This window comes from Centroberyx gerrardi, chromosome 10 (genome assembly GCF_048128805.1).
Source record: "Centroberyx gerrardi isolate f3 chromosome 10, fCenGer3.hap1.cur.20231027, whole genome shotgun sequence".
Lineage (NCBI taxonomy): Eukaryota > Metazoa > Chordata > Actinopteri > Beryciformes > Berycidae > Centroberyx > Centroberyx gerrardi.
Window position 1 is genome coordinate 23,917,406 of NC_136006.1, and position 22,522 is coordinate 23,939,927.

The 22,522-nt window shown below is 57.4% G+C and overlaps 43 non-coding genes and 1 pseudogene across 43 annotated transcripts; all 44 read right to left on the reverse strand.

Annotated features, from left to right (window-relative positions):
• Positions 1-242: 242 nt before the first annotated feature.
• On the reverse strand, positions 243-361 carry LOC144541636 (5S ribosomal RNA). Its single transcript, XR_013506753.1, has one exon. It is a non-coding gene; the product is annotated as a 5S ribosomal RNA (ribosomal RNA).
• Positions 362-753: 392 nt separating this feature from the next.
• Positions 754-882, reverse strand: LOC144541267 (5S ribosomal RNA; annotated as a pseudogene).
• A 392-nt stretch (positions 883-1,274) lies between these two features.
• LOC144541637 (5S ribosomal RNA) lies at positions 1,275-1,393 on the reverse strand. The gene has a single exon (XR_013506754.1). It is a non-coding gene; the product is annotated as a 5S ribosomal RNA (ribosomal RNA).
• A 391-nt stretch (positions 1,394-1,784) lies between these two features.
• Positions 1,785-1,903, reverse strand: LOC144541638 (5S ribosomal RNA). The gene has a single exon (XR_013506755.1). It is a non-coding gene; the product is annotated as a 5S ribosomal RNA (ribosomal RNA).
• A 391-nt stretch (positions 1,904-2,294) lies between these two features.
• On the reverse strand, positions 2,295-2,414 carry LOC144540852 (5S ribosomal RNA). The gene has a single exon (XR_013506070.1). It is a non-coding gene; the product is annotated as a 5S ribosomal RNA (ribosomal RNA).
• Positions 2,415-2,807: 393 nt separating this feature from the next.
• LOC144541278 (5S ribosomal RNA) lies at positions 2,808-2,926 on the reverse strand. The gene has a single exon (XR_013506472.1). It is a non-coding gene; the product is annotated as a 5S ribosomal RNA (ribosomal RNA).
• A 394-nt stretch (positions 2,927-3,320) lies between these two features.
• Positions 3,321-3,439, reverse strand: LOC144541639 (5S ribosomal RNA). The gene has a single exon (XR_013506756.1). It is a non-coding gene; the product is annotated as a 5S ribosomal RNA (ribosomal RNA).
• A 394-nt stretch (positions 3,440-3,833) lies between these two features.
• LOC144541641 (5S ribosomal RNA) lies at positions 3,834-3,952 on the reverse strand. Its single transcript, XR_013506758.1, has one exon. It is a non-coding gene; the product is annotated as a 5S ribosomal RNA (ribosomal RNA).
• Positions 3,953-4,358: 406 nt separating this feature from the next.
• LOC144541270 (5S ribosomal RNA) lies at positions 4,359-4,477 on the reverse strand. Its single transcript, XR_013506465.1, has one exon. It is a non-coding gene; the product is annotated as a 5S ribosomal RNA (ribosomal RNA).
• Positions 4,478-4,867: 390 nt separating this feature from the next.
• Positions 4,868-4,987, reverse strand: LOC144541228 (5S ribosomal RNA). The gene has a single exon (XR_013506442.1). It is a non-coding gene; the product is annotated as a 5S ribosomal RNA (ribosomal RNA).
• Positions 4,988-5,381: 394 nt separating this feature from the next.
• LOC144541642 (5S ribosomal RNA) lies at positions 5,382-5,500 on the reverse strand. The gene has a single exon (XR_013506759.1). It is a non-coding gene; the product is annotated as a 5S ribosomal RNA (ribosomal RNA).
• A 395-nt stretch (positions 5,501-5,895) lies between these two features.
• LOC144541643 (5S ribosomal RNA) lies at positions 5,896-6,014 on the reverse strand. The gene has a single exon (XR_013506761.1). It is a non-coding gene; the product is annotated as a 5S ribosomal RNA (ribosomal RNA).
• A 392-nt stretch (positions 6,015-6,406) lies between these two features.
• On the reverse strand, positions 6,407-6,525 carry LOC144541644 (5S ribosomal RNA). Its single transcript, XR_013506762.1, has one exon. It is a non-coding gene; the product is annotated as a 5S ribosomal RNA (ribosomal RNA).
• A 392-nt stretch (positions 6,526-6,917) lies between these two features.
• LOC144541645 (5S ribosomal RNA) lies at positions 6,918-7,036 on the reverse strand. The gene has a single exon (XR_013506763.1). It is a non-coding gene; the product is annotated as a 5S ribosomal RNA (ribosomal RNA).
• A 395-nt stretch (positions 7,037-7,431) lies between these two features.
• LOC144541646 (5S ribosomal RNA) lies at positions 7,432-7,550 on the reverse strand. The gene has a single exon (XR_013506764.1). It is a non-coding gene; the product is annotated as a 5S ribosomal RNA (ribosomal RNA).
• Positions 7,551-7,942: 392 nt separating this feature from the next.
• LOC144541647 (5S ribosomal RNA) lies at positions 7,943-8,061 on the reverse strand. The gene has a single exon (XR_013506765.1). It is a non-coding gene; the product is annotated as a 5S ribosomal RNA (ribosomal RNA).
• A 395-nt stretch (positions 8,062-8,456) lies between these two features.
• Positions 8,457-8,575, reverse strand: LOC144541648 (5S ribosomal RNA). The gene has a single exon (XR_013506766.1). It is a non-coding gene; the product is annotated as a 5S ribosomal RNA (ribosomal RNA).
• Positions 8,576-8,970: 395 nt separating this feature from the next.
• On the reverse strand, positions 8,971-9,089 carry LOC144541649 (5S ribosomal RNA). Its single transcript, XR_013506767.1, has one exon. It is a non-coding gene; the product is annotated as a 5S ribosomal RNA (ribosomal RNA).
• A 393-nt stretch (positions 9,090-9,482) lies between these two features.
• On the reverse strand, positions 9,483-9,601 carry LOC144541650 (5S ribosomal RNA). Its single transcript, XR_013506768.1, has one exon. It is a non-coding gene; the product is annotated as a 5S ribosomal RNA (ribosomal RNA).
• A 393-nt stretch (positions 9,602-9,994) lies between these two features.
• LOC144541652 (5S ribosomal RNA) lies at positions 9,995-10,113 on the reverse strand. Its single transcript, XR_013506770.1, has one exon. It is a non-coding gene; the product is annotated as a 5S ribosomal RNA (ribosomal RNA).
• Positions 10,114-10,506: 393 nt separating this feature from the next.
• Positions 10,507-10,625, reverse strand: LOC144541653 (5S ribosomal RNA). Its single transcript, XR_013506771.1, has one exon. It is a non-coding gene; the product is annotated as a 5S ribosomal RNA (ribosomal RNA).
• A 393-nt stretch (positions 10,626-11,018) lies between these two features.
• LOC144541654 (5S ribosomal RNA) lies at positions 11,019-11,137 on the reverse strand. Its single transcript, XR_013506772.1, has one exon. It is a non-coding gene; the product is annotated as a 5S ribosomal RNA (ribosomal RNA).
• A 393-nt stretch (positions 11,138-11,530) lies between these two features.
• LOC144541655 (5S ribosomal RNA) lies at positions 11,531-11,649 on the reverse strand. Its single transcript, XR_013506773.1, has one exon. It is a non-coding gene; the product is annotated as a 5S ribosomal RNA (ribosomal RNA).
• Positions 11,650-12,042: 393 nt separating this feature from the next.
• On the reverse strand, positions 12,043-12,161 carry LOC144541656 (5S ribosomal RNA). Its single transcript, XR_013506774.1, has one exon. It is a non-coding gene; the product is annotated as a 5S ribosomal RNA (ribosomal RNA).
• A 393-nt stretch (positions 12,162-12,554) lies between these two features.
• Positions 12,555-12,673, reverse strand: LOC144541658 (5S ribosomal RNA). The gene has a single exon (XR_013506776.1). It is a non-coding gene; the product is annotated as a 5S ribosomal RNA (ribosomal RNA).
• Positions 12,674-13,066: 393 nt separating this feature from the next.
• Positions 13,067-13,185, reverse strand: LOC144541659 (5S ribosomal RNA). Its single transcript, XR_013506777.1, has one exon. It is a non-coding gene; the product is annotated as a 5S ribosomal RNA (ribosomal RNA).
• Positions 13,186-13,578: 393 nt separating this feature from the next.
• LOC144541660 (5S ribosomal RNA) lies at positions 13,579-13,697 on the reverse strand. The gene has a single exon (XR_013506778.1). It is a non-coding gene; the product is annotated as a 5S ribosomal RNA (ribosomal RNA).
• A 393-nt stretch (positions 13,698-14,090) lies between these two features.
• Positions 14,091-14,209, reverse strand: LOC144541661 (5S ribosomal RNA). Its single transcript, XR_013506779.1, has one exon. It is a non-coding gene; the product is annotated as a 5S ribosomal RNA (ribosomal RNA).
• Positions 14,210-14,602: 393 nt separating this feature from the next.
• LOC144541662 (5S ribosomal RNA) lies at positions 14,603-14,721 on the reverse strand. Its single transcript, XR_013506780.1, has one exon. It is a non-coding gene; the product is annotated as a 5S ribosomal RNA (ribosomal RNA).
• A 393-nt stretch (positions 14,722-15,114) lies between these two features.
• LOC144541664 (5S ribosomal RNA) lies at positions 15,115-15,233 on the reverse strand. Its single transcript, XR_013506782.1, has one exon. It is a non-coding gene; the product is annotated as a 5S ribosomal RNA (ribosomal RNA).
• A 393-nt stretch (positions 15,234-15,626) lies between these two features.
• Positions 15,627-15,745, reverse strand: LOC144541665 (5S ribosomal RNA). Its single transcript, XR_013506783.1, has one exon. It is a non-coding gene; the product is annotated as a 5S ribosomal RNA (ribosomal RNA).
• A 393-nt stretch (positions 15,746-16,138) lies between these two features.
• On the reverse strand, positions 16,139-16,257 carry LOC144541666 (5S ribosomal RNA). The gene has a single exon (XR_013506784.1). It is a non-coding gene; the product is annotated as a 5S ribosomal RNA (ribosomal RNA).
• Positions 16,258-16,650: 393 nt separating this feature from the next.
• Positions 16,651-16,769, reverse strand: LOC144541667 (5S ribosomal RNA). The gene has a single exon (XR_013506785.1). It is a non-coding gene; the product is annotated as a 5S ribosomal RNA (ribosomal RNA).
• Positions 16,770-17,162: 393 nt separating this feature from the next.
• LOC144541668 (5S ribosomal RNA) lies at positions 17,163-17,281 on the reverse strand. The gene has a single exon (XR_013506787.1). It is a non-coding gene; the product is annotated as a 5S ribosomal RNA (ribosomal RNA).
• Positions 17,282-17,674: 393 nt separating this feature from the next.
• On the reverse strand, positions 17,675-17,793 carry LOC144541669 (5S ribosomal RNA). The gene has a single exon (XR_013506788.1). It is a non-coding gene; the product is annotated as a 5S ribosomal RNA (ribosomal RNA).
• Positions 17,794-18,186: 393 nt separating this feature from the next.
• LOC144541670 (5S ribosomal RNA) lies at positions 18,187-18,305 on the reverse strand. The gene has a single exon (XR_013506789.1). It is a non-coding gene; the product is annotated as a 5S ribosomal RNA (ribosomal RNA).
• A 393-nt stretch (positions 18,306-18,698) lies between these two features.
• On the reverse strand, positions 18,699-18,817 carry LOC144541671 (5S ribosomal RNA). Its single transcript, XR_013506790.1, has one exon. It is a non-coding gene; the product is annotated as a 5S ribosomal RNA (ribosomal RNA).
• A 392-nt stretch (positions 18,818-19,209) lies between these two features.
• LOC144541672 (5S ribosomal RNA) lies at positions 19,210-19,328 on the reverse strand. The gene has a single exon (XR_013506791.1). It is a non-coding gene; the product is annotated as a 5S ribosomal RNA (ribosomal RNA).
• Positions 19,329-19,721: 393 nt separating this feature from the next.
• On the reverse strand, positions 19,722-19,840 carry LOC144541673 (5S ribosomal RNA). The gene has a single exon (XR_013506793.1). It is a non-coding gene; the product is annotated as a 5S ribosomal RNA (ribosomal RNA).
• A 393-nt stretch (positions 19,841-20,233) lies between these two features.
• Positions 20,234-20,352, reverse strand: LOC144541675 (5S ribosomal RNA). Its single transcript, XR_013506795.1, has one exon. It is a non-coding gene; the product is annotated as a 5S ribosomal RNA (ribosomal RNA).
• A 392-nt stretch (positions 20,353-20,744) lies between these two features.
• On the reverse strand, positions 20,745-20,863 carry LOC144541676 (5S ribosomal RNA). The gene has a single exon (XR_013506796.1). It is a non-coding gene; the product is annotated as a 5S ribosomal RNA (ribosomal RNA).
• A 392-nt stretch (positions 20,864-21,255) lies between these two features.
• LOC144541271 (5S ribosomal RNA) lies at positions 21,256-21,374 on the reverse strand. The gene has a single exon (XR_013506466.1). It is a non-coding gene; the product is annotated as a 5S ribosomal RNA (ribosomal RNA).
• Positions 21,375-21,766: 392 nt separating this feature from the next.
• Positions 21,767-21,885, reverse strand: LOC144541677 (5S ribosomal RNA). The gene has a single exon (XR_013506797.1). It is a non-coding gene; the product is annotated as a 5S ribosomal RNA (ribosomal RNA).
• Positions 21,886-22,280: 395 nt separating this feature from the next.
• Positions 22,281-22,399, reverse strand: LOC144541678 (5S ribosomal RNA). The gene has a single exon (XR_013506799.1). It is a non-coding gene; the product is annotated as a 5S ribosomal RNA (ribosomal RNA).
• Between the last annotated feature and the right edge of the window lie 123 nt (positions 22,400-22,522).

A 22,522-nucleotide genomic window follows, 5' to 3' on the forward strand; every position in this document is an offset into this window, starting at 1 on the left:
GCAGTCTTTTCTCTCCCCTACATTTGCGCTGTTCAGCGACGGCAGGGACACAAATGCATGCTGTGATAAGTTTGCAGCCTCCCCGAGGGAAAGCCAGCTGTTGCTGGCACACGGGACGTGATGTCGTCCTTGTACTTCCTCTGCAAAAGTGACTGCACTGCCGCTGGCCAGCACTGTTGTTGGAGGCCCCCTGTCTCCCCCGGAGAGGGAGCAGCGCCCTCTGCTGCCTAGAAAGATGAAAAAGCTTACAGCACCTGGTATTCCCAGGCGGTCTCCCATCCAAGTACTAACCAGGCCCGACCCTGCTTAGCTTCCGAGATCGGACGAGATCGGGCGTGTTCAGAGTGGTATGGCCGTAAGCAATTGAGGCGGCGGCAGGGAGGCCTTTTATACACGGCTTAGCCTGTGCCTACTGCAGGGCCCTTTGAAAACCGGCCACCAAATGGGCCTATTTCTCTGCCCTCTATTATCATTGACGCCCTCAGCCGTTGTGCTCACCGGGAGCAAGGCCGCAGTCTTTTCTCTCCCCTACATTTGCGCTGTTCAGCGACGGCAGGGACACAAATGCATGCTGTGATAAGTTTGCAGCCTCCCCGAGGGAAAGCCAGCTGTTGCTGGCACACGGGACGTGATGTCGTCCTTGTACTTCCTCTGCAAAAGTGACTGCACTGCCGCTGGCCAGCACTGTTGTTGGAGGCCCCCTGTCTCCCCCGGAGAGGGAGCAGCGCCCTCTGCTGCCTAGAAAGATGAAAAAGCTTACAGCACCTGGTATTCCCAGGCGGTCTCCCATCCAAGTACTAACCAGGCCCGACCCTGCTTAGCTTCCGAGATCGGACGAGATCGGACGAGATCGGGCGTGTTCAGAGTGGTATGGCCGTAAGCAATTGAGGCGGCGGCAGGGAGGCCTTTTATACACGGCTTAGCCTGTGCCTACTGCAGGGCCCTTTGAAAACCGGCCACCAAATGGGCCTATTTCTCTGCCCTCTATTATCATTGACGCCCTCAGCCGTTGTGCTCACCGGGAGCAAGGCCGCAGTCTTTTCTCTCCCCTACATTTGCGCTGTTCAGCGACGGCAGGGACACAAATGCATGCTGTGATAAGTTTGCAGCCTCCCCGAGGGAAAGCCAGCTGTTGCTGGCACACGGGACGTGATGTCGTCCTTGTACTTCCTCTGCAAAAGTGACTGCACTGCCGCTGGCCAGCACTGTTGTTGGAGGCCCCCTGTCTCCCCCGGAGAGGGAGCAGCGCCCTCTGCTGCCTAGAAAGATGAAAAAGCTTACAGCACCTGGTATTCCCAGGCGGTCTCCCATCCAAGTACTAACCAGGCCCGACCCTGCTTAGCTTCCGAGATCGGACGAGATCGGGCGTGTTCAGAGTGGTATGGCCGTAAGCAATTGAGGCGGCGGCAGGGAGGCCTTTTATACACGGCTTAGCCTGTGCCTACTGCAGGGCCCTTTGAAAACCGGCCACCAAATGGGCCTATTTCTCTGCCCTCTATTATCATTGACGCCCTCAGCCGTTGTGCTCACCGGGAGCAAGGCCGCAGTCTTTTCTCTCCCCTACATTTGCGCTGTTCAGCGACGGCAGGGACACAAATGCATGCTGTGTTAAGTTTGCAGCCTCCCCGAGGGAAAGCCAGCTGTTGCTGGCACACGGGACGTGATGTCGTCCTTGTACTTCCTCTGCAAAAGTGACTGCACTGCCGCTGGCCAGCACTGTTGTTGGAGGCCCCCTGTCTCCCCCGGAGAGGGAGCAGCGCCCTCTGCTGCCTAGAAAGATGAAAAGCTTACAGCACCTGGTATTCCCAGGCGGTCTCCCATCCAAGTACTAACCAGGCCCGACCCTGCTTAGCTTCCGAGATCGGACGAGATCGGGCGTGTTCAGAGTGGTATGGCCGTAAGCAATTGAGGCGGCGGCAGGGAGGCCTTTTATACACGGCTTAGCCTGTGCCTACTGCAGGGCCCTTTGAAAACCGGCCACCAAATGGGCCTATTTCTCTGCCCTCTATTATCATGACGCCCTCAGCCGTTGTGCTCACCGGGAGCAAGGCCGCAGTCTTTTCTCTCCCCTACATTTGCGCTGTTCAGCGACGGCAGGGACACAAATGCATGCTGTGATAAGTTTGCAGCCTCCCCGAGGGAAAGCCAGCTGTTGCTGGCACACGGGACGTGATGTCGTCCTTGTACTTCCTCTGCAAAAGTGACTGCACTGCCGCTGGCCAGCACTGTTGTTGGAGGCCCCCTGTCTCCCCCGGAGAGGGAGCAGCGCCCTCTGCTGCCTAGAAAGATGAAAAAGCTTACAGCCACCTGGTATTCCCAGGCGGTCTCCCATCCAAGTACTAACCAGGCCCGACCCTGCTTAGCTTCCGAGATCGGACGAGATCGGGCGTGTTCAGAGTGGTATGGCCGTAAGCAATTGAGGCGGCGGCAGGGAGGCCTTTTATACACGGCTTAGCCTGTGCCTACTGCAGGGAACCTTTGAAAACCGGCCACCAAATGGGCCTATTTCTCTGCCCTCTATTATCATTGACGCCTCAGCCGTTGTGCTCACCGGGAGCAAGGCCGCAGTCTTTCTCTCCCCTACATTTGCGCTGTTCAGCGACGGCAGGGGACACAAATGCATGCTGTGATAAGTTTGCAGCCTCCCCGAGGAAAGCCAGCTTGTTGCTGGCACACGGACGTGATGTCGTCCTTGTACTTCCTCTGCAAAAGTGACTGCACTGCCGCTGGCCAGCACTGTTGTTGGAGGCCCCCTGTCTCCCCCGGAGAGGGAGCAGCCGCCCTCTGCTTGCCTAGAAAGATGAAAAAGCTTACAGCACTGGTATTCCCAGGCGGTCTCCCATCCAAGTACTAACCAGGCCCGACCCTGCTTAGCTTCCGAGATCGGACGAGATCCGGGCGTGTTCAGAGTGGTATGGCCGTAAGCAATTGAGGCGGCGGCAGGGAGGCCTTTTATACACGGGCTTAGCCTGTGCCTACTGCAGGGAACCTTTGAAAACCGGCCACCAAATGGGCCTATTTCTCTGCCCTCTATTATCATTGACGCCCTCAGCCGTTGTGCTCACCGGGAGCAAGGCCGCAGTCTTTTCTCTCCCCTACATTTGCGCTGTTCAGCGACGGCAGGGACACAAATGCATGCTGTGATAAGTTTGCAGCCTCCCCGAGGGAAAGCCAGCTGTTGCTGGCACACGGGACGTGATGTCGTCCTTGTACTTCCTCTGCAAAAGTGACTGCACTGCCGCTGGCCAGCACTGTTGTTGGAGGCCCCCTGTCTCCCCCGGAGAGGGAGCAGCGCCCTCTGCTGCCTAGAAAGATGAAAAAGCTTACAGCACCTGGTATTCCCAGGCGGTCTCCCATCCAAGTACTAACCAGGCCCGACCCTGCTTAGCTTCCGAGATCGGACGAGATCGGGCGTGTTCAGAGTGGTATGGCCGTAAGCAATTGAGGCGGCGGCAGGGAGGCCTTTTATACACGGCTTAGCCTGTGCCTACTGCAGGGCCTTTTGAAAACCGGCCACCAAAATGGGCCTATTTCTCTGCCCTCTATTATCATTGACGCCCTCAAGCCGTTGTGCTCACCGGGAGCAAGGCCGCAGTCTTTTCTCTCCCCTACATTTGCGCTGTTCAGCGACGGCAGGGACACAAATGCATGCTGTGATAAGTTTGCAGCCTCCCCGAGGGAAAGCCAGCTGTTGCTGGCACACGGGACGTGATGTCGTCCTTGTACTTCCTCTGCAAAAGTGACTGCACTGCCGCTGGCCAGCACTGTTGTTGAGGCCCCCTGTCTCCCCCGGAGAGGGAGCAAGCGCCCTCTGCTGCCTAGAAAGATGAAAAAGCTTACAGCACCTGGTATTCCCAGGCGGTCTCCCATCCAAGTACTAACCAGGCCCGACCCTGCTTAGCTTCCGAGATCGGACGAGATCGGGCGTGTTCAGAGTGGTATGGCCGTAAGCAATTGAGGCGGCGGCAGGGAGGCCTTTTATACACGGCTTGCCTGTGCCTACTGCAGGGCCTTTTGAAAAACCGGCCACCAAATGGGCCTATTTCTCTGCCCTCTATTATCATTGACGCCCTCAGCCGTTGTGCTCACCGGGAGCAAGGCCGCAGTCTTTTTTTCCCTTCTCCCCTACATTTGCGCTGTTCAGCGACGGCAGGGACACAAATGCATGCTGTGATAAGTTTGCAGCCTGCCGCCTCCCCGAGGGAAAGCCAGCTGTTGCTGGCACACGGGACGTGATGTCGTCCTTGTACTTCCTCTGCAAAAGTGACTGCAACTGCCGCTGGCCAGCACTGTTGTTGGAGGCCCCCTGTCTCCCCCGGAGAGGGAGCAGCGCCCTCTGCTGCCTAGAAAGATGAAAAAGCTTACAGCATCTGGTATTCCCAGGCGGTCTCCCATCCAAGTACTAACCAGGCCCGACCCTGCTCAGCTTCCGAGATCGGACGAGATCGGGCGTGTTCAGAGTGGTATGGCCGTAAGCAATTGAGGCGGCGGCAGGGAGGCCTTTTATACACGGCTTAGCCTGTGCTACTGCAGGGCCCTTTGAAAACCGGCCACCAAATGGGCCTATTTCTCTGCCCTCTATTATCATTGACGCCCTCAGCCGTTGTGCTCACCGGGAGCAAGGCCGCAGTCTTTTCTCTCCCCTACATTTGCGCTGTTCAGCGACGGCAGGGACACAAATGCATGCTGTGATAAGTTTGCAGCCTCCCGAGGGAAAGCCAGCTGTTGCTGGCACACGGGACGTGATGTCGTCCTTGTACTTCCTCTGCAAAAGTGACTGCACTGCCGCTGGCCAGCAACTGTTGTTGGAGGCCCCCTGTCTCCCCGGAGAGGGAGCAGCGCCCTCTGCTGCCTAGAAAGATGAAAAAGCTTACAGCACCTGGTATTCCCAGGCGGTCCTCCCATCCAAGTACTAACCAGGCCCGACCCTGCTTAGCTTCCGAGATCGGACGAGATCGGGCGTGTTCAGAGTGGTATGGCCGTAAGCAATTGAGCGGCGGCGGCAGGGAGGCCTTTTATACACGGCTTAGCCTGTGCCTACTGCAGGGCCCTTTGGAAAACCGGCCACCAAATGGGCCTATTTCTCTGCCCTCTATTATCATTGACGCCCTCAGCCGTTGTGCTCACCGGGAGCAAGGCCGCAGTCTTTTCTCTCCCCTACATTTGCGCTGTTCAGCGACGGCAGGGACACAAATGCATGCTGTGATAAGTTTGCAGCCTCCCCGAGGGAAAGCCAGCTGTTGCTGGCACACGGACGTGATGTCGTCCTTGTACTTCCTCTGCAAAAGTGACTGCACTGCCGCTGGCCAGCACTGTTGTTGGAGGCCCCCTGTCTCCCCCGGAGAGGGAGCAGCGCCCTCTGCTGCCTAGAAAGATGAAAAAGCTTACAGCACCTGGTATTCCCAGGCGGTCTCCCATCCAAGTACTAACCAGGCCCGACCCTGCTTAGCTTCCGAGATCGGACGAGATCGGGCGTGTTCAGAGTGGTATGGCCGTAAGCAATTGAGGCGGCGGCGGCAGGGAGGCCTTTTATACACGGCTTAGCCTGTGCCTACTGCAGGGCCCTTTGAAAACCGGCCACCAAATGGGCCTATTTCTCTGCCCTCTATTATCATTGACGCCCTCAGCCGTTGTGCTCACCGGGAGCAAGGCCGCAGTCTTTTCTCTCCCCTACATTTGCGCTGTTCAGCGACGGCAGGGACACAAATGCATGCTGTGATAAGTTTGCAGCCTCCCCGAGGGAAAGCCAGCTGTTGCTGGCACACGGGACGTGATGTCGTCCTTGTACTTCCTCTGCAAAAGTGACTGCACTGCCGCTGGCCAGCACTGTTGTTGGAGGCCCCCTGTCTCCCCCGGAGAGGGAGCAGCGCCCTCTGCTGCCTAGAAAGATGAAAAAGCTTACAGCACCTGGTATTCCCAGGCGGTCTCCCATCCAAGTACTAACCAGGCCCGACCCTGCTTAGCTTCCGAGATCGGACGAGATCGGGCGTGTTCAGAGTGGTATGGCCGTAAGCAATTGAGGCGGCGGCAGGGAGGCCTTTTATACACGGCTTAGCCTGTGCCTATTGCAGGGCCCTTTGAAAACCGGCCACCAAATGGGCCTATTTCTCTGCCCTCTATTATCATTGACGCCCTCAGCCGTTGTGCTCACCGGGAGCAAGGCCGCAGTCTTTTCTCTCCCCTACATTTGCGCTGTTCAGCGACGGCAGGGACACAAATGCATGCTGTGATAAGTTTGCAGCCTCCCCGAGGGAAAGCCAGCTGTTGCTGGCACACGGGACGTGATGTCGTCCTTGTACTTCCTCTGCAAAAGTGACTGCACTGCCGCTGGCCAGCACTGTTGTTGGAGGCCCCCTGTCTCCCCCGGAGAGGGAGCAGCGCCCTCTGCTGCCTAGAAAGATGAAAAAGCTTACAGCACCTGGTATTCCCAGGCGGTCTCCCATCCAAGTACTAACCAGGCCCGACCCTGCTTAGCTTCCGAGATCGGACGAGATCGGGCGTGTTCAGAGTGGTATGGCCGTAAGCAAATGAGGCGGCGGCAGGGAGGCCTTTTATACACGGCTTAGCCTGTGCCTACTGCAGGGCCCTTTGAAAACCGGCCACCAAATGGGCCTATTTCTCTGCCCTCTATTATCATTGACGCCCTCAGCCGTTGTGCTCACCGGGAGCAAGGCCGCAGTCTTTTCTCTCCCCTACATTTGCGCTGTTCAGCGACGGCAGGGACACAAATGCATGCTGTGATAAGTTTGCAGCCTCCCCGAGGGAAAGCCAGCTGTTGCTGGCACACGGGACGTGATGTCGTCCTTGTACTTCCTCTGCAAAAGTGACTGCACTGCCGCTGGCCAGCACTGTTGTTGGAGGCCCCCTGTCTCCCCCGGAGAGGGAGCAGCGCCCTCTGCTGCCTAGAAAGATGAAAAAGCTTACAGCACCTGGTATTCCCAGGCGGTCTCCCATCCAAGTACTAACCAGGCCCGACCCTGCTTAGCTTCCGAGATCGGACGAGATCGGGCGTGTTCAGAGTGGTATGGCCGTAAGCAATTGAGGCGGCGGCGGCAGGGAGGCCTTTTATACACGGCTTAGCCTGTGCCTACTGCAGGGCCCTTTGAAAACCGGCCACCAAATGGGCCTATTTCTCTGCCCTCTATTATCATTGACGCCCTCAGCCGTTGTGCTCACCGGGAGCAAGGCCGCAGTCTTTTCTCTCCCCTACATTTGCGCTGTTCAGCGACGGCAGGGACACAAATGCATGCTGTGATAAGTTTGCAGCCTCCCCGAGGGAAAGCCAGCTGTTGCTGGCACACGGGACGTGATGTCGTCCTTGTACTTCCTCTGCAAAAGTGACTGCACTGCCGCTGGCCAGCACTGTTGTTGGAGGCCCCCTGTCTCCCCCGGAGAGGGAGCAGCGCCCTCTGCTGCCTAGAAAGATGAAAAAGCTTACAGCACCTGGTATTCCCAGGCGGTCTCCCATCCAAGTACTAACCAGGCCCGACCCTGCTTAGCTTCCGAGATCGGACGAGATCGGGCGTGTTCAGAGTGGTATGGCCGTAAGCAAATGAGGCGGCGGCAGGGAGGCCTTTTATACACGGCTTAGCCTGTGCCTACTGCAGGGCCCTTTGAAAACCGGCCACCAAATGGGCCTATTTCTCTGCCCTCTATTATCATTGACGCCCTCAGCCGTTGTGCTCACCGGGAGCAAGGCCGCAGTCTTTTCTCTCCCCTACATTTGCGCTGTTCAGCGACGGCAGGGACACAAATGCATGCTGTGATAAGTTTGCAGCCTCCCCGAGGGAAAGCCAGCTGTTGCTGGCACACGGGACGTGATGTCGTCCTTGTACTTCCTCTGCAAAAGTGACTGCACTGCCGCTGGCCAGCACTGTTGTTGGAGGCCCCCTGTCTCCCCCGGAGAGGGAGCAGCGCCCTCTGCTGCCTAGAAAGATGAAAAAGCTTACAGCACCTGGTATTCCCAGGCGGTCTCCCATCCAAGTACTAACCAGGCCCGACCCTGCTTAGCTTCCGAGATCGGACGAGATCGGGCGTGTTCAGAGTGGTATGGCCGTAAGCAATTGAGGCGGCGGCGGCAGGGAGGCCTTTTATACACGGCTTAGCCTGTGCCTACTGCAGGGCCCTTTGAAAACCGGCCACCAAATGGGCCTATTTCTCTGCCCTCTATTATCATTGACGCCCTCAGCCGTTGTGCTCACCGGGAGCAAGGCCGCAGTCTTTTCTCTCCCCTACATTTGCGCTGTTCAGCGACGGCAGGGACACAAATGCATGCTGTGATAAGTTTGCAGCCTCCCCGAGGGAAAGCCAGCTGTTGCTGGCACACGGGACGTGATGTCGTCCTTGTACTTCCTCTGCAAAAGTGACTGCACTGCCGCTGGCCAGCACTGTTGTTGGAGGCCCCCTGTCTCCCCCGGAGAGGGAGCAGCGCCCTCTGCTGCCTAGAAAGATGAAAAAGCTTACAGCACCTGGTATTCCCAGGCGGTCTCCCATCCAAGTACTAACCAGGCCCGACCCTGCTTAGCTTCCGAGATCGGACGAGATCGGGCGTGTTCAGAGTGGTATGGCCGTAAGCAATTGAGGCGGCGGCGGCAGGGAGGCCTTTTATACACGGCTTAGCCTGTGCCTACTGCAGGGCCCTTTGAAAACCGGCCACCAAATGGGCCTATTTCTCTGCCCTCTATTATCATTGACGCCCTCAGCCGTTGTGCTCACCGGGAGCAAGGCCGCAGTCTTTTCTCTCCCCTACATTTGCGCTGTTCAGCGACGGCAGGGACACAAATGCATGCTGTGATAAGTTTGCAGCCTCCCCGAGGGAAAGCCAGCTGTTGCTGGCACACGGGACGTGATGTCGTCCTTGTACTTCCTCTGCAAAAGTGACTGCACTGCCGCTGGCCAGCACTGTTGTTGGAGGCCCCCTGTCTCCCCCGGAGAGGGAGCAGCGCCCTCTGCTGCCTAGAAAGATGAAAAAGCTTACAGCACCTGGTATTCCCAGGCGGTCTCCCATCCAAGTACTAACCAGGCCCGACCCTGCTTAGCTTCCGAGATCGGACGAGATCGGGCGTGTTCAGAGTGGTATGGCCGTAAGCAATTGAGGCGGCGGCAGGGAGGCCTTTTATACACGGCTTAGCCTGTGCCTACTGCAGGGAACCTTTGAAAACCGGCCACCAAATGGGCCTATTTCTCTGCCCTCTATTATCATTGACGCCCTCAGCCGTTGTGCTCACCGGGAGCAAGGCCGCAGTCTTTTCTCTCCCCTACATTTGCGCTGTTCAGCGACGGCAGGGACACAAATGCATGCTGTGATAAGTTTGCAGCCTCCCCGAGGGAAAGCCAGCTGTTGCTGGCACACGGGACGTGATGTCGTCCTTGTACTTCCTCTGCAAAAGTGACTGCACTGCCGCTGGCCAGCACTGTTGTTGGAGGCCCCCTGTCTCCCCCGGAGAGGGAGCAGCGCCCTCTGCTGCCTAGAAAGATGAAAAAGCTTACAGCACCTGGTATTCCCAGGCGGTCTCCCATCCAAGTACTAACCAGGCCCGACCCTGCTTAGCTTCCGAGATCGGACGAGATCGGGCGTGTTCAGAGTGGTATGGCCGTAAGCAATTGAGGCGGCGGCAGGGAGGCCTTTTATACACGGCTTAGCCTGTGCCTACTGCAGGGAACCTTTGAAAACCGGCCACCAAATGGGCCTATTTCTCTGCCCTCTATTATCATTGACGCCCTCAGCCGTTGTGCTCACCGGGAGCAAGGCCGCAGTCTTTTCTCTCCCCTACATTTGCGCTGTTCAGCGACGGCAGGGACACAAATGCATGCTGTGATAAGTTTGCAGCCTCCCCGAGGGAAAGCCAGCTGTTGCTGGCACACGGGACGTGATGTCGTCCTTGTACTTCCTCTGCAAAAGTGACTGCACTGCCGCTGGCCAGCACTGTTGTTGGAGGCCCCCTGTCTCCCCCGGAGAGGGAGCAGCGCCCTCTGCTGCCTAGAAAGATGAAAAAGCTTACAGCACCTGGTATTCCCAGGCGGTCTCCCATCCAAGTACTAACCAGGCCCGACCCTGCTTAGCTTCCGAGATCGGACGAGATCGGGCGTGTTCAGAGTGGTATGGCCGTAAGCAATTGAGGCGGCGGCAGGGAGGCCTTTTATACACGGCTTAGCCTGTGCCTACTGCAGGGAACCTTTGAAAACCGGCCACCAAATGGGCCTATTTCTCTGCCCTCTATTATCATTGACGCCCTCAGCCGTTGTGCTCACCGGGAGCAAGGCCGCAGTCTTTTCTCTCCCCTACATTTGCGCTGTTCAGCGACGGCAGGGACACAAATGCATGCTGTGATAAGTTTGCAGCCTCCCCGAGGGAAAGCCAGCTGTTGCTGGCACACGGGACGTGATGTCGTCCTTGTACTTCCTCTGCAAAAGTGACTGCACTGCCGCTGGCCAGCACTGTTGTTGGAGGCCCCCTGTCTCCCCCGGAGAGGGAGCAGCGCCCTCTGCTGCCTAGAAAGATGAAAAAGCTTACAGCACCTGGTATTCCCAGGCGGTCTCCCATCCAAGTACTAACCAGGCCCGACCCTGCTTAGCTTCCGAGATCGGACGAGATCGGGCGTGTTCAGAGTGGTATGGCCGTAAGCAATTGAGGCGGCGGCAGGGAGGCCTTTTATACACGGCTTAGCCTGTGCCTACTGCAGGGAACCTTTGAAAACCGGCCACCAAATGGGCCTATTTCTCTGCCCTCTATTATCATTGACGCCCTCAGCCGTTGTGCTCACCGGGAGCAAGGCCGCAGTCTTTTCTCTCCCCTACATTTGCGCTGTTCAGCGACGGCAGGGACACAAATGCATGCTGTGATAAGTTTGCAGCCTCCCCGAGGGAAAGCCAGCTGTTGCTGGCACACGGGACGTGATGTCGTCCTTGTACTTCCTCTGCAAAAGTGACTGCACTGCCGCTGGCCAGCACTGTTGTTGGAGGCCCCCTGTCTCCCCCGGAGAGGGAGCAGCGCCCTCTGCTGCCTAGAAAGATGAAAAAGCTTACAGCACCTGGTATTCCCAGGCGGTCTCCCATCCAAGTACTAACCAGGCCCGACCCTGCTTAGCTTCCGAGATCGGACGAGATCGGGCGTGTTCAGAGTGGTATGGCCGTAAGCAATTGAGGCGGCGGCAGGGAGGCCTTTTATACACGGCTTAGCCTGTGCCTACTGCAGGGAACCTTTGAAAACCGGCCACCAAATGGGCCTATTTCTCTGCCCTCTATTATCATTGACGCCCTCAGCCGTTGTGCTCACCGGGAGCAAGGCCGCAGTCTTTTCTCTCCCCTACATTTGCGCTGTTCAGCGACGGCAGGGACACAAATGCATGCTGTGATAAGTTTGCAGCCTCCCCGAGGGAAAGCCAGCTGTTGCTGGCACACGGGACGTGATGTCGTCCTTGTACTTCCTCTGCAAAAGTGACTGCACTGCCGCTGGCCAGCACTGTTGTTGGAGGCCCCCTGTCTCCCCCGGAGAGGGAGCAGCGCCCTCTGCTGCCTAGAAAGATGAAAAAGCTTACAGCACCTGGTATTCCCAGGCGGTCTCCCATCCAAGTACTAACCAGGCCCGACCCTGCTTAGCTTCCGAGATCGGACGAGATCGGGCGTGTTCAGAGTGGTATGGCCGTAAGCAATTGAGGCGGCGGCAGGGAGGCCTTTTATACACGGCTTAGCCTGTGCCTACTGCAGGGAACCTTTGAAAACCGGCCACCAAATGGGCCTATTTCTCTGCCCTCTATTATCATTGACGCCCTCAGCCGTTGTGCTCACCGGGAGCAAGGCCGCAGTCTTTTCTCTCCCCTACATTTGCGCTGTTCAGCGACGGCAGGGACACAAATGCATGCTGTGATAAGTTTGCAGCCTCCCCGAGGGAAAGCCAGCTGTTGCTGGCACACGGGACGTGATGTCGTCCTTGTACTTCCTCTGCAAAAGTGACTGCACTGCCGCTGGCCAGCACTGTTGTTGGAGGCCCCCTGTCTCCCCCGGAGAGGGAGCAGCGCCCTCTGCTGCCTAGAAAGATGAAAAAGCTTACAGCACCTGGTATTCCCAGGCGGTCTCCCATCCAAGTACTAACCAGGCCCGACCCTGCTTAGCTTCCGAGATCGGACGAGATCGGGCGTGTTCAGAGTGGTATGGCCGTAAGCAATTGAGGCGGCGGCAGGGAGGCCTTTTATACACGGCTTAGCCTGTGCCTACTGCAGGGAACCTTTGAAAACCGGCCACCAAATGGGCCTATTTCTCTGCCCTCTATTATCATTGACGCCCTCAGCCGTTGTGCTCACCGGGAGCAAGGCCGCAGTCTTTTCTCTCCCCTACATTTGCGCTGTTCAGCGACGGCAGGGACACAAATGCATGCTGTGATAAGTTTGCAGCCTCCCCGAGGGAAAGCCAGCTGTTGCTGGCACACGGGACGTGATGTCGTCCTTGTACTTCCTCTGCAAAAGTGACTGCACTGCCGCTGGCCAGCACTGTTGTTGGAGGCCCCCTGTCTCCCCCGGAGAGGGAGCAGCGCCCTCTGCTGCCTAGAAAGATGAAAAAGCTTACAGCACCTGGTATTCCCAGGCGGTCTCCCATCCAAGTACTAACCAGGCCCGACCCTGCTTAGCTTCCGAGATCGGACGAGATCGGGCGTGTTCAGAGTGGTATGGCCGTAAGCAATTGAGGCGGCGGCAGGGAGGCCTTTTATACACGGCTTAGCCTGTGCCTACTGCAGGGAACCTTTGAAAACCGGCCACCAAATGGGCCTATTTCTCTGCCCTCTATTATCATTGACGCCCTCAGCCGTTGTGCTCACCGGGAGCAAGGCCGCAGTCTTTTCTCTCCCCTACATTTGCGCTGTTCAGCGACGGCAGGGACACAAATGCATGCTGTGATAAGTTTGCAGCCTCCCCGAGGGAAAGCCAGCTGTTGCTGGCACACGGGACGTGATGTCGTCCTTGTACTTCCTCTGCAAAAGTGACTGCACTGCCGCTGGCCAGCACTGTTGTTGGAGGCCCCCTGTCTCCCCCGGAGAGGGAGCAGCGCCCTCTGCTGCCTAGAAAGATGAAAAAGCTTACAGCACCTGGTATTCCCAGGCGGTCTCCCATCCAAGTACTAACCAGGCCCGACCCTGCTTAGCTTCCGAGATCGGACGAGATCGGGCGTGTTCAGAGTGGTATGGCCGTAAGCAATTGAGGCGGCGGCAGGGAGGCCTTTTATACACGGCTTAGCCTGTGCCTACTGCAGGGAACCTTTGAAAACCGGCCACCAAATGGGCCTATTTCTCTGCCCTCTATTATCATTGACGCCCTCAGCCGTTGTGCTCACCGGGAGCAAGGCCGCAGTCTTTTCTCTCCCCTACATTTGCGCTGTTCAGCGACGGCAGGGACACAAATGCATGCTGTGATAAGTTTGCAGCCTCCCCGAGGGAAAGCCAGCTGTTGCTGGCACACGGGACGTGATGTCGTCCTTGTACTTCCTCTGCAAAAGTGACTGCACTGCCGCTGGCCAGCACTGTTGTTGGAGGCCCCCTGTCTCCCCCGGAGAGGGAGCAGCGCCCTCTGCTGCCTAGAAAGATGAAAAAGCTTACAGCACCTGGTATTCCCAGGCGGTCTCCCATCCAAGTACTAACCAGGCCCGACCCTGCTTAGCTTCCGAGATCGGACGAGATCGGGCGTGTTCAGAGTGGTATGGCCGTAAGCAATTGAGGCGGCGGCAGGGAGGCCTTTTATACACGGCTTAGCCTGTGCCTACTGCAGGGAACCTTTGAAAACCGGCCACCAAATGGGCCTATTTCTCTGCCCTCTATTATCATTGACGCCCTCAGCCGTTGTGCTCACCGGGAGCAAGGCCGCAGTCTTTTCTCTCCCCTACATTTGCGCTGTTCAGCGACGGCAGGGACACAAATGCATGCTGTGATAAGTTTGCAGCCTCCCCGAGGGAAAGCCAGCTGTTGCTGGCACACGGGACGTGATGTCGTCCTTGTACTTCCTCTGCAAAAGTGACTGCACTGCCGCTGGCCAGCACTGTTGTTGGAGGCCCCCTGTCTCCCCCGGAGAGGGAGCAGCGCCCTCTGCTGCCTAGAAAGATGAAAAAGCTTACAGCACCTGGTATTCCCAGGCGGTCTCCCATCCAAGTACTAACCAGGCCCGACCCTGCTTAGCTTCCGAGATCGGACGAGATCGGGCGTGTTCAGAGTGGTATGGCCGTAAGCAATTGAGGCGGCGGCAGGGAGGCCTTTTATACACGGCTTAGCCTGTGCCTACTGCAGGGAACCTTTGAAAACCGGCCACCAAATGGGCCTATTTCTCTGCCCTCTATTATCATTGACGCCCTCAGCCGTTGTGCTCACCGGGAGCAAGGCCGCAGTCTTTTCTCTCCCCTACATTTGCGCTGTTCAGCGACGGCAGGGACACAAATGCATGCTGTGATAAGTTTGCAGCCTCCCCGAGGGAAAGCCAGCTGTTGCTGGCACACGGGACGTGATGTCGTCCTTGTACTTCCTCTGCAAAAGTGACTGCACTGCCGCTGGCCAGCACTGTTGTTGGAGGCCCCCTGTCTCCCCCGGAGAGGGAGCAGCGCCCTCTGCTGCCTAGAAAGATGAAAAAGCTTACAGCACCTGGTATTCCCAGGCGGTCTCCCATCCAAGTACTAACCAGGCCCGACCCTGCTTAGCTTCCGAGATCGGACGAGATCGGGCGTGTTCAGAGTGGTATGGCCGTAAGCAATTGAGGCGGCGGCAGGGAGGCCTTTTATACACGGCTTAGCCTGTGCCTACTGCAGGGAACCTTTGAAAACCGGCCACCAAATGGGCCTATTTCTCTGCCCTCTATTATCATTGACGCCCTCAGCCGTTGTGCTCACCGGGAGCAAGGCCGCAGTCTTTTCTCTCCCCTACATTTGCGCTGTTCAGCGACGGCAGGGACACAAATGCATGCTGTGATAAGTTTGCAGCCTCCCCGAGGGAAAGCCAGCTGTTGCTGGCACACGGGACGTGATGTCGTCCTTGTACTTCCTCTGCAAAAGTGACTGCACTGCCGCTGGCCAGCACTGTTGTTGGAGGCCCCCTGTCTCCCCCGGAGAGGGAGCAGCGCCCTCTGCTGCCTAGAAAGATGAAAAAGCTTACAGCACCTGGTATTCCCAGGCGGTCTCCCATCCAAGTACTAACCAGGCCCGACCCTGCTTAGCTTCCGAGATCGGACGAGATCGGGCGTGTTCAGAGTGGTATGGCCGTAAGCAATTGAGGCGGCGGCAGGGAGGCCTTTTATACACGGCTTAGCCTGTGCCTACTGCAGGGAACCTTTGAAAACCGGCCACCAAATGGGCCTATTTCTCTGCCCTCTATTATCATTGACGCCCTCAGCCGTTGTGCTCACCGGGAGCAAGGCCGCAGTCTTTTCTCTCCCCTACATTTGCGCTGTTCAGCGACGGCAGGGACACAAATGCATGCTGTGATAAGTTTGCAGCCTCCCCGAGGGAAAGCCAGCTGTTGCTGGCACACGGGACGTGATGTCGTCCTTGTACTTCCTCTGCAAAAGTGACTGCACTGCCGCTGGCCAGCACTGTTGTTGGAGGCCCCCTGTCTCCCCCGGAGAGGGAGCAGCGCCCTCTGCTGCCTAGAAAGATGAAAAAGCTTACAGCACCTGGTATTCCCAGGCGGTCTCCCATCCAAGTACTAACCAGGCCCGACCCTGCTTAGCTTCCGAGATCGGACGAGATCGGGCGTGTTCAGAGTGGTATGGCCGTAAGCAATTGAGGCGGCGGCAGGGAGGCCTTTTATACACGGCTTAGCCTGTGCCTACTGCAGGGAACCTTTGAAAACCGGCCACCAAATGGGCCTATTTCTCTGCCCTCTATTATCATTGACGCCCTCAGCCGTTGTGCTCACCGGGAGCAAGGCCGCAGTCTTTTCTCTCCCCTACATTTGCGCTGTTCAGCGACGGCAGGGACACAAATGCATGCTGTGATAAGTTTGCAGCCTCCCCGAGGGAAAGCCAGCTGTTGCTGGCACACGGGACGTGATGTCGTCCTTGTACTTCCTCTGCAAAAGTGACTGCACTGCCGCTGGCCAGCACTGTTGTTGGAGGCCCCCTGTCTCCCCCGGAGAGGGAGCAGCGCCCTCTGCTGCCTAGAAAGATGAAAAAGCTTACAGCACCTGGTATTCCCAGGCGGTCTCCCATCCAAGTACTAACCAGGCCCGACCCTGCTTAGCTTCCGAGATCGGACGAGATCGGGCGTGTTCAGAGTGGTATGGCCGTAAGCAATTGAGGCGGCGGCAGGGAGGCCTTTTATACACGGCTTAGCCTGTGCCTACTGCAGGGAACCTTTGAAAACCGGCCACCAAATGGGCCTATTTCTCTGCCCTCTATTATCATTGACGCCCTCAGCCGTTGTGCTCACCGGGAGCAAGGCCGCAGTCTTTTCTCTCCCCTACATTTGCGCTGTTCAGCGACGGCAGGGACACAAATGCATGCTGTGATAAGTTTGCAGCCTCCCCGAGGGAAAGCCAGCTGTTGCTGGCACACGGGACGTGATGTCGTCCTTGTACTTCCTCTGCAAAAGTGACTGCACTGCCGCTGGCCAGCACTGTTGTTGGAGGCCCCCTGTCTCCCCCGGAGAGGGAGCAGCGCCCTCTGCTGCCTAGAAAGATGAAAAAGCTTACAGCACCTGGTATTCCCAGGCGGTCTCCCATCCAAGTACTAACCAGGCCCGACCCTGCTTAGCTTCCGAGATCGGACGAGATCGGGCGTGTTCAGAGTGGTATGGCCGTAAGCAATTGAGGCGGCGGCAGGGAGGCCTTTTATACACGGCTTAGCCTGTGCCTACTGCAGGGAACCTTTGAAAACCGGCCACCAAATGGGCCTATTTCTCTGCCCTCTATTATCATTGACGCCCTCAGCCGTTGTGCTCACCGGGAGCAAGGCCGCAGTCTTTTCTCTCCCCTACATTTGCGCTGTTCAGCGACGGCAGGGACACAAATGCATGCTGTGATAAGTTTGCAGCCTCCCCGAGGGAAAGCCAGCTGTTGCTGGCACACGGGACGTGATGTCGTCCTTGTACTTCCTCTGCAAAAGTGACTGCACTGCCGCTGGCCAGCACTGTTGTTGGAGGCCCCCTGTCTCCCCCGGAGAGGGAGCAGCGCCCTCTGCTGCCTAGAAAGATGAAAAAGCTTACAGCACCTGGTATTCCCAGGCGGTCTCCCATCCAAGTACTAACCAGGCCCGACCCTGCTTAGCTTCCGAGATCGGACGAGATCGGGCGTGTTCAGAGTGGTATGGCCGTAAGCAATTGAGGCGGCGGCAGGGAGGCCTTTTATACACGGCTTAGCCTGTGCCTACTGCAGGGAACCTTTGAAAACCGGCCACCAAATGGGCCTATTTCTCTGCCCTCTATTATCATTGACGCCCTCAGCCGTTGTGCTCACCGGGAGCAAGGCCGCAGTCTTTTCTCTCCCCTACATTTGCGCTGTTCAGCGACGGCAGGGACACAAATGCATGCTGTGATAAGTTTGCAGCCTCCCCGAGGGAAAGCCAGCTGTTGCTGGCACACGGGACGTGATGTCGTCCTTGTACTTCCTCTGCAAAAGTGACTGCACTGCCGCTGGCCAGCACTGTTGTTGGAGGCCCCCTGTCTCCCCCGGAGAGGGAGCAGCGCCCTCTGCTGCCTAGAAAGATGAAAAAGCTTACAGCACCTGGTATTCCCAGGCGGTCTCCCATCCAAGTACTAACCAGGCCCGACCCTGCTTAGCTTCCGAGATCGGACGAGATCGGGCGTGTTCAGAGTGGTATGGCCGTAAGCAATTGAGGCGGCGGCAGGGAGGCCTTTTATACACGGCTTAGCCTGTGCCTACTGCAGGGAACCTTTGAAAACCGGCCACCAAATGGGCCTATTTCTCTGCCCTCTATTATCATTGACGCCCTCAGCCGTTGTGCTCACCGGGAGCAAGGCCGCAGTCTTTTCTCTCCCCTACATTTGCGCTGTTCAGCGACGGCAGGGACACAAATGCATGCTGTGATAAGTTTGCAGCCTCCCCGAGGGAAAGCCAGCTGTTGCTGGCACACGGGACGTGATGTCGTCCTTGTACTTCCTCTGCAAAAGTGACTGCACTGCCGCTGGCCAGCACTGTTGTTGGAGGCCCCCTGTCTCCCCCGGAGAGGGAGCAGCGCCCTCTGCTGCCTAGAAAGATGAAAAAGCTTACAGCACCTGGTATTCCCAGGCGGTCTCCCATCCAAGTACTAACCAGGCCCGACCCTGCTTAGCTTCCGAGATCGGACGAGATCGGGCGTGTTCAGAGTGGTATGGCCGTAAGCAATTGAGGCGGCGGCAGGGAGGCCTTTTATACACGGCTTAGCCTGTGCCTACTGCAGGGAACCTTTGAAAACCGGCCACCAAATGGGCCTATTTCTCTGCCCTCTATTATCATTGACGCCCTCAGCCGTTGTGCTCACCGGGAGCAAGGCCGCAGTCTTTTCTCTCCCCTACATTTGCGCTGTTCAGCGACGGCAGGGACACAAATGCATGCTGTGATAAGTTTGCAGCCTCCCCGAGGGAAAGCCAGCTGTTGCTGGCACACGGGACGTGATGTCGTCCTTGTACTTCCTCTGCAAAAGTGACTGCACTGCCGCTGGCCAGCACTGTTGTTGGAGGCCCCCTGTCTCCCCCGGAGAGGGAGCAGCGCCCTCTGCTGCCTAGAAAGATGAAAAAGCTTACAGCACCTGGTATTCCCAGGCGGTCTCCCATCCAAGTACTAACCAGGCCCGACCCTGCTTAGCTTCCGAGATCGGACGAGATCGGGCGTGTTCAGAGTGGTATGGCCGTAAGCAATTGAGGCGGCGGCAGGGAGGCCTTTTATACACGGCTTAGCCTGTGCCTACTGCAGGGCCCTTTGAAAACCGGCCACCAAATGGGCCTATTTCTCTGCCCTCTATTATCATTGACGCCCTCAGCCGTTGTGCTCACCGGGAGCAAGGCCGCAGTCTTTTCTCTCCCCTACATTTGCGCTGTTCAGCGACGGCAGGGACACAAATGCATGCTGTGATAAGTTTGCAGCCTCCCCGAGGGAAAGCCAGCTGTTGCTGGCACACGGGACGTGATGTCGTCCTTGTACTTCCTCTGCAAAAGTGACTGCACTGCCGCTGGCCAGCACTGTTGTTGGAGGCCCCCTGTCTCCCCCGGAGAGGGAGCAGCGCCCTCTGCTGCCTAGAAAGATGAAAAAGCTTACAGCACCTGGTATTCCCAGGCGGTCTCCCATCCAAGTACTAACCAGGCCCGACCCTGCTTAGCTTCCGAGATCGGACGAGATCGGGCGTGTTCAGAGTGGTATGGCCGTAAGCAATTGAGGCGGCGGCAGGGAGGCCTTTTATACACGGCTTAGCCTGTGCCTACTGCAGGGAACCTTTGAAAACCGGCCACCAAATGGGCCTATTTCTCTGCCCTCTATTATCATTGACGCCCTCAGCCGTTGTGCTCACCGGGAGCAAGGCCGCAGTCTTTTCTCTCCCCTACATTTGCGCTGTTCAGCGACGGCAGGGACACAAATGCATGCTGTGATAAGTTTGCAGCCTCCCCGAGGGAAAGCCAGCTGTTGCTGGCACACGGGACGTGATGTCGTCCTTGTACTTCCTCTGCAAAAGTGACTGCACTGCCGCTGGCCAGCACTGTTGTTGGAGGCCCCCTGTCTCCCCCGGAGAGGGAGCAGCGCCCTCTGCTGCCTAGAAAGATGAAAAAGCTTACAGCACCTGGTATTCCCAGGCGGTCTCCCATCCAAGTACTAACCAGGCCCGACCCTGCTTAGCTTCCGAGATCGGACGAGATCGGGCGTGTTCAGAGTGGTATGGCCGTAAGCAATTGAGGCGGCGGCAGGGAGGCCTTTTATACACGGCTTAGCCTGTGCCTACTGCAGGGAACCTTTGAAAACCGGCCACCAAATGGGCCTATTTCTCTGCCCTCTATTATCATTGACGCCCTCAGCCGTTGTGCTCACCGGGAGCAAGGCCGCAGTCTTTTCTCTCCCCTACATTTGCGCTGTTCAGCGACGGCAGGGACACAAATGCATGCTGTGATAAGTTTGCAGCCTCCCCGAGGGAAAGCCAGCTGTTGCTGGCACACGGGACGTGATGTCGTCCTTGTACTTCCTCTGCAAAAGTGACTGCACTGCCGCTGGCCAGCACTGTTGTTGGAGGCCCCCTGTCTCCCCCGGAGAGGGAGCAGCGCCCTCTGCTGCCTAGAAAGATGAAAAAGCTTACAGCACCTGGTATTCCCAGGCGGTCTCCCATCCAAGTACTAACCAGGCCCGACCCTGCTTAGCTTCCGAGATCGGACGAGATCGGGCGTGTTCAGAGTGGTATGGCCGTAAGCAATTGAGGCGGCGGCAGGGAGGCCTTTTATACACGGCTTAGCCTGTGCCTACTGCAGGGCCTTTTGAAAACCGGCCACCAAATGGGCCTATTTCTCTGCCCTCTATTATCATTGACGCCCTCAGCCGTTGTGCTCACCGGGAGCAAGGCCGCAGTCTTTTCTCTCCCCTACATTTGCGCTGTTCAGCGACGGCAGGGACACAAATGCATGCTGTGATAAGTTTGCAGCCTCCCCGAGGGAAAGCCAGCTGTTGCTGGCACACGGGACGTGATGTCGTCCTTGTACTTCCTCTGCAAAAGTGACTGCACTGCCGCTGGCCAGCACTGTTGTTGGAGGCCCCCTGTCTCCCCCGGAGAGGGAGCAGCGCCCTCTGCTGCCTAGAAAGATGAAAAAGCTTACAGCACCTGGTATTCCCAGGCGGTCTCCCATCCAAGTACTAACCAGGCCCGACCCTGCTTAGCTTCCGAGATCGGACGAGATCGGGCGTGTTCAGAGTGGTATGGCCGTAAGCAATTGAGGCGGCGGCAGGGAGGCCTTTTATACACGGCTTAGCCTGTGCCTACTGCAGGGCCTTTTGAAAACCGGCCACCAAATGGGCCTATTTCTCTGCCCTCTATTATCATTGACGCCCTCAGCCGTTGTGCTCACCGGGAGCAAGGCCGCAGTCTTTTCTCTCCCCTACATTTGCGCTGTTCAGCGACGGCAGGGACACAAATGCATGCTGTGATAAGTTTGCAGCCTCCCCGAGGGAAAGCCAGCTGTTGCTGGCACACGGGACGTGATGTCGTCCTTGTACTTCCTCTGCAAAAGTGACTGCACTGCCGCTGGCCAGCACTGTTGTTGGAGGCCCCCTGTCTCCCCCGGAGAGGGAGCAGCGCCCTCTGCTGCCTAGAAAGATGAAAAAGCTTACAGCATCTGGTATTCCCAGGCGGTCTCCCATCCAAGTACTAACCAGGCCCGACCCTGCTCAGCTTCCGAGATCGGACGAGATCGGGCGTGTTCAGAGTGGTATGGCCGTAAGCAATTGAGGCGGCGGCAGGGAGGCCTTTTATACACGGCTTAGCCTGTGCCTACTGCAGGGCCCTTTGAAAACCGGCCACCAAATGGGCCTATTTCTCTGCCCTCTATTATCATTGACGCCCTCAGCCGTTGTGCTCACCGGGAGCAAGGCCGCAGTCTTTTCTCTCCCCTACATTTGCGCTGTTCAGCGACGGCAGGGACACAAATGCATGCTGTGATAAGTTTGCAGCCTCCCCGAGGGAAAGCCAGCTGTTGCTGGCACACGGGACGTGATGTCGTCCTTGTACTTCCTCTGCAAAAGTGACTGCACTGCCGCTGGCCAGCACTGTTGTTGGAGGCCCCCTGTCTCCCCCGGAGAGGGAGCAGCGCCCTCTGCTGCCTAGAAAGATGAAAAAGCTTACAGCACCTGGTATTCCCAGGCGGTCTCCCATCCAAGTACTAACCAGGCCCGACCCTGCTTAGCTTCCGAGATCGGACGAGATCGGGCGTGTTCAGAGTGGTATGGCCGTAAGCAATTGAGGCGGCGGCGGCAGGGAGGCCTTTTATACACGGCTTAGCCTGTGCCTACTGCAGGGCCCTTTGAAAACCGGCCACCAAATGGGCCTATTTCTCTGCCCTCTATTATCATTGACGCCCTCAGCCGTTGTGCTCACCGGGAGCAAGGCCGCAGTCTTTTCTCTCCCCTACATTTGCGCTGTTCAGCGACGGCAGGGACACAAATGCATGCTGTGATAAGTTTGCAGCCTCCCCGAGGGAAAGCCAGCTGTTGCTGGCACACGGGACGTGATGTCGTCCTTGTACTTCCTCTGCAAAAGTGACTGCACTGCCGCTGGCCAGCACTGTTGTTGGAGGCCCCCTGTCTCCCCCGGAGAGGGAGCAGCGCCCTCTGCTGCCTAGAAAGATGAAAAAGCTTACAGCACCTGGTATTCCCAGGCGGTCTCCCATCCAAGTACTAACCAGGCCCGACCCTGCTTAGCTTCCGAGATCGGACGAGATCGGGCGTGTTCAGAGTGGTATGGCCGTAAGCAATTGAGGCGGCGGCGGCAGGGAGGCCTTTTATACACGGCTTAGCCTGTGCCTACTGCAGGGCCCTTTGAAAACCGGCCACCAAATGGGCCTATTTCTCTGCCCTCTATTATCATTGACGCCC